Source organism: Lygodium microphyllum, chromosome 8 (assembly GCF_053477565.2).
Source record: "Lygodium microphyllum isolate KBCC chromosome 8, Lygodium_microphyllum_v1.1.10, whole genome shotgun sequence".
NCBI classification, from domain to species: Eukaryota; Viridiplantae; Streptophyta; class Polypodiopsida; order Schizaeales; family Lygodiaceae; genus Lygodium; species Lygodium microphyllum.
Genome location: NC_141142.1, coordinates 10,613,413 through 10,619,412, shown reverse-complemented (window position 1 = coordinate 10,619,412; position 6,000 = coordinate 10,613,413).

The window sequence follows — 6,000 nt, the reverse complement described above, 5'->3', positions numbered from 1 at the left end:
CTATGTAGTCTCTCCTTGAACCCCTTGAAGTACCAGTTCTGGGTAAAACATATATGTATCCCAGGGCATATGGTGTCTAAGAATGGGATTGCCACCAACTTCTCCAAAGCCAGAGTCATTGTCGATTTACCACCACCCAAGAACTATAAGGGAGTTCAGTGCTACTTGGGACACATAAGGTACTATTGGCAATTCGTTCTAAACTATGCATTGATTGCTAGACCCCTTTACAAATTACTTATTGTGTTTGAGTGGACCGAGGAATGCTAGCACGCTTACAAGGAACTAAAGAAGGCTCTTATGATTGCACCAATCTTACGACCCCTAGATTTGGATGTAACATTCCACATGTACATTGATGCATCAAAGTGCACCGTGGGAGCTGTTTTGTGCCAATTTGGTGAACATAACCTCGTTTATCCTATGAGCTTTGCTAGCAGACAACTCCTAGATCTATATAGAGATGAATTACTCCACGACAGAGAGGGAAGCCCTAGCTATGGTATTTGCTATGAAGAAGTTCTATCATTACCTTTTAGCTATGCTCTTCACCCTCTTCATTGACCATCAAAATTTACTTTATTTAGTCAACAAACCTTGCACTACATGACACATAGCTAGATGGTTACTTCTGCTTCTAGAGTTTGACTTATCCGTGGTTGTACACAAGGGTAAGTGTCACTAAATGGTAGACTATATATCCAACCTACCCACAGGAGAAGCTATTGACCAAGGCATTGTAGATGATCTACCAGATGTGCACCTTTTTAGCATGTCCAATGGTGGGAGAGACATGTTTAGAGCCAATCTAACACCATATTGGGCAGATGACATAGTCCGAATTTTAGAGCATGGATTGCTTGAGAGACCTATAGAGACAGCTAGACTAAAGTGCCTTATCCACAAAGTTTAGCCCTATTAGCTAATAGCCGGCCAACTCTATATACTTGGATAGGATGGGTTATTATGAAGATGCATGTGTGAGGACAAGATGCATGATGCAATTGCTGAAGTATGTGGTGGAATTGCTGGAGGATACTTCAATGGAGACACTACAACACGCAAGGTACTGCAATCCCAACTATGGTGGCCCACTATATTCCACGATGCAGCTAAGTTCATTAAGCATTGCGATGAGTACTAGAGAACCAAAGTCCCCATCCATAAGGACAAGGTGGAGTTGACCCTGGTGATAGTACAACAACCCTTTGAAAAGTAGAAAATCAACTTCATTGGCCTGATGAATCCTATAGCGCAGTGCTCACAGGCAAAGTACATAATTGTGGCTATGGATTATCTTGCAAAATGGGCTGAAGCTTAGGCCACTAGAAAGAATGACATTAGAACCATGGCTAAGTTCCTTTGGGAGCAGGTGATCTCATGATTTGGCTACCCCATTGAACCAATTGGTGATCAAGGCACACACTTCATTAATGAGGTGATTGCCCATTTCTATCCACCTTCTTGATCATCCAAGCTCATGGTCATGCAGAATCTACGAATAAGATCCTAGTGAATGTTCCAACTAAGGGAGTATCCACCTTACACACCAATTGGGACAATAAGCTTGTGGTAGTGCTATGTGCCTATAGGATAGCTTACAAGACGGCCGTAGGGAAGACACCATTCAAGCTAACCTATGGGACTAAAGCAATCCTGCCAGTGGAGTTCTTCATTCCAAGCTTGAGAGTGGTAGTTCAAGAGAGATGGGATGGAAAGGAAGCATGGATGGGACACTTGGTAGAGCTACAATGCCTCTTTGAAACCCACCGACTCCTGGCAACTCATGCACTAATCTGCAAAAAGGTGAGATACAAGAGTTGGTTTGACAAGCATGTCAAACAACGGACTTCGAGCAAGGCGACCTAGTGCTACTCGGTGAAGGGCCATAAGAAAAAGATGAATTTTAGGGGATTGGGACCTTTCAAGGTCCACAACACTAGTCGAATCGGCAATGTAGAGCTCGAGACTCTAGAGGGGAGAGCATAGGCTTCTTTAATGGTAGTTGCCTCAAGAAGTACTACCCTCCAATGCACCCACTACATGAGCCTCCAATTTTGGACCCATGTGTGAATATAAGAGTAGCCGCCATCATTGAGATAGAGGATGAGGATGAGGAAGTAGTGGCACCCGCATACTTATGTATATCGGTCACACTAGCCACAAGACATATGCCTTTGATGCACTCATTGACGAGGGAGCTGACTGTAATATCCTTACACATGATCACACTAAACTTAGGCCATTTGGGAGACAATCTTATTCATTGTTGAAAAAGTGCAAGGTGGCGGTCTCTATCAAGACTGAAAGCCTACCGATGATCTTCTATGTGATGTCTAACACCAAGACTATTGGTAAGGAATCACTGCTAGGATGTGCATTTAAGAAACAATCACATTGCAACATCGACTACAACTCACAGTGTATTCACCTTACCATTTGCAATGTTTGGATAGTGACGACTTTCAATAAGGGCAATGTGGCTCCATCTAAGGCTGTAGTGCCACTGATAGAGCAACTTAGTGCCAAGTCTAAGGAGGGGGGTTGTGACTTATTCCAACCCAACACAACACATCGACAACTACAACCACCAGCAAATGCACCAAAAACCACTAAGAAATAGCTCAAAATTGATATCTGAATGACAATCCCAATCACCTAAAAGCCAATCCACATGAACACATAATCCCAAAACCTCACTCCTCCTTAGGCCTAGGAGACACACCTAGTGCTACAAGAACCGATGAACAGTCAAGCCAGGATGGGTACCCCAATCCTTATTGTGTACTCAAGGCTACTACAAAGGCAATACTTGGATTTGGTTGCCCAAGACCATGAGTTGCACATGCGTCCCTCAGCCACCACCTTCCAAGCCATCTCTATGAGACCATTGTTGTGCCACTACATGAACACAGTGTGAAAAACTCTATGAAACCATTATTGTGCCACCTTCCAAGTCATTAGTGCTAGTGTCAATGGCATGGATGGTTCAAAAATACTAGATTTTTGGATAATTTTAGCCTATTTTTGATATTATTTATTGTAGATATCCTAAAAATCTAAGGAAACTTCTAGAATAGAGTGGCATGCAAAAAGCAAGTGGCTTTTTCAGTCAGTTTTGGATTTTTCATGAAAAAGAAAGATGGGTGAAATCACGCGTGTCACAATCGCAATTGACATGCAAAAAACAACACTTCGAATTGAGAGAAGAAGGAGTGATCATGAAGAATCCTAAGCAAGTGTCTTGAGGTATCTTAGGGTTTGACCCCCCTTTGGAGCCAACAGAGCCATCAAATTTGGGTTCCGAGTAGTAGATAAGAAGCTTTTTTTTTTTGGATACACGTTTTTTGTCTACGAGGGAGCTCCAGGAGATCTTATGCTTAGAGATAGCTTCTGAGTAGTGCCAGACAAGGGATTTCAAGTTCTATCAATACATAGTGATTTGATTCATTGTGCTTTGTATTTATTGTGTTTACCTCTTGTATATTCTTTTTCTTCTCTTCCATCTCCTATCCTCTACTTCCTTCTATCTCTGATCCCCGGTGGATACGACCTTTCGACAAAAACCCCTCCGACATTGGTGAATGTGACGTGATGTCGTGCCACTACGCGAAAACAATGTGAAAAACTCTGGAGTGCATCATCATCTAACTTTCTTATTGATCTAGAGAGTCAATGTCATCTAAGTCATTAGTGCTAGTGTCAATGGCATGGATGGTTCAAAAATACTAGATTTTTAGACAATTTTAGCCTATTTTTAATCTTTTGGATATTATTTATTGTAAATATCCTAAAAAGCTAGGAAAACTTCTAGAATAGGGTGGCATGCAAAAAGCAAGTGGCTTTTTCAGCCAATTTTGGATTATTCATGAAAAAGAAAGATGGAAAAAATTGCATGCGTCGCGATCACAGTTTACAAGCAGAAAAAAACACTTCGAATTGAGAGAATAAGGAGTGATTAGGAAGAATTTTGATCTAGTGTCTTGGAATTTTACCCCCGCTTTGGAGCCAACGGAGCCATTAAATTTGGATTCTGAGCAACAAAGAAGAAGGTTTTTTTTTAAATGCACATTTTTTGTCTACGAGGGAGCTCTAGGAGATCTAATGCTCGAAGATTGCTTCTGAGCAGTGCCAGACAAGGAATTTCAAGTCCTATCAATAAATAGTGATTTAATTCATTGTGCTTTGTGTTTATTGTGTTTACCTCTTGTCTATTCTTTTTCTTCTCTTCCATCTCCTATCCTCTACTTCCTTCTATCTCTAATCCTTGGTGGATACGAACTTTCGACAAAAACCCCTCCGACACCGTAAGCCAATTACAGATGAAAATCGTACTGACCCAAAAGAAGCCAAACCAATTAAGCCTCAATAGGTATATCGACCAAAACCGTAGCTCGTTGCATTTAAACCGACTCAACCATACATTTTTACTATTCCAACAAGAAATAACACATCAATTAAGCTACAAGACCAGCCCATTGCATAAGTGGCTGATAGACACCCCACTGACGAGCCCGTGATGCAGGCATCAATATCTAAGTTATCCAATCCAAGCAAACCCCAACCTCCTACGCAGGAGGTTGCTTAGACCCTCCTATAAGTGAAGATACTTTGGCCATAGACCTAGCCATGAATATGGGGGATGACATGATCACTTGCATTAGACACTTGGACACCACCTTCACCGCGTTTGCTAAAAGCTACAAATGGTTGAATTTAGGCCTCCTCAATGAGCCGTTGAAGAATATGAATTCATGTTTGTCAAGATTCCTTAGGTGACCGAGGACTTGATTGCCAAAATGAGATTTCTCAAGAGCAAGCTCTCAAACATCTATTGCTCACCTCCTTAGCAAGAGCAAAGTCTCTACAACAACCGAGGAACTAGAAGAGTTGAAGCGATTAGCTGACTCTGACTCTTCCCTTCTACAAAAATGGTATGCTCTTCATCTCCAATGGGAGTAAGAGGGCTACCAAATGATGACCAACACCAAGCAGAGATGTGCAATCAAAACCTTTGAGTATGGCCAACCTATGTGGCTTCTATCTCATTCAAAGTATTGGCCATCATGTAGAATTGACCATTAGAAGAGCATGTTATGGACTATCCCTATTTGGATCAACTCCTAATAGGAAGAACTGCACATCGCTAGCAAGATGAACTTTGGTGACTTCCTAGCCAATGTTCTAATCTACATTACACACATAGACATTAGGCCTCAAAACATAGACCGTCACGCCCACTTAGAGCATAACCCACAGTTCTATGCTTGGATCATGAAGAAATAAAGCACAACAAGTAGGTGCTTAAGACCCTTAACCCTTCATCCTCCAATCCTAGGAAGGATCTTCATCATTCTCAAGGGGAGGAGATAAGGTCGAAAAGAAAACATGACTTGAACTTTGGAACTTCAAAACCCAAAAATGACAAATAAAGTGAGCTTGTGCTTGAGAAATTTTTTTATGGAATTCATGCTTGGAATGTGTGGACTGCTTATTCTTAATCTTTTTCTTTCCATGCAAAAGGTACTCTCAAATTAGCTAATTGTAAGCTATTGTGCCATAACAGGAACTCGAGATGGCACGACAACTTCTATTCTCAAAGAAAGAGCACAATAGGTACTGATTGGCCACTGAGACACAAGTCATAACCAACTAAAGTATTGTAGTGTCAACAATTTGGAAGAGCTCGTGAACAAGGAAGGCGCAGTGAAGCAAATAGTAGATCAATACAATCTCCACATATACATAGAGAAGGTTGGCCAGAAAATCAACCATGGTAGACGCACATAGTTCTTGAGAACTTTCGATGCAAGAAAGAACAGTGGTACAGTGACCATCAGGCAAGGAGGCTCACCCAAAAGGATAGAAGTTGTACTTAGCCTTGAAATAGTGGAGAAGGCATTAGGGTTGGCAAACACACAGGGAAAGAGACCAAAGAGGGATGTTTACGGCATGCTAAAGATGCTGAAGACAAAGGTGCACACCAATGATGGGATTAGT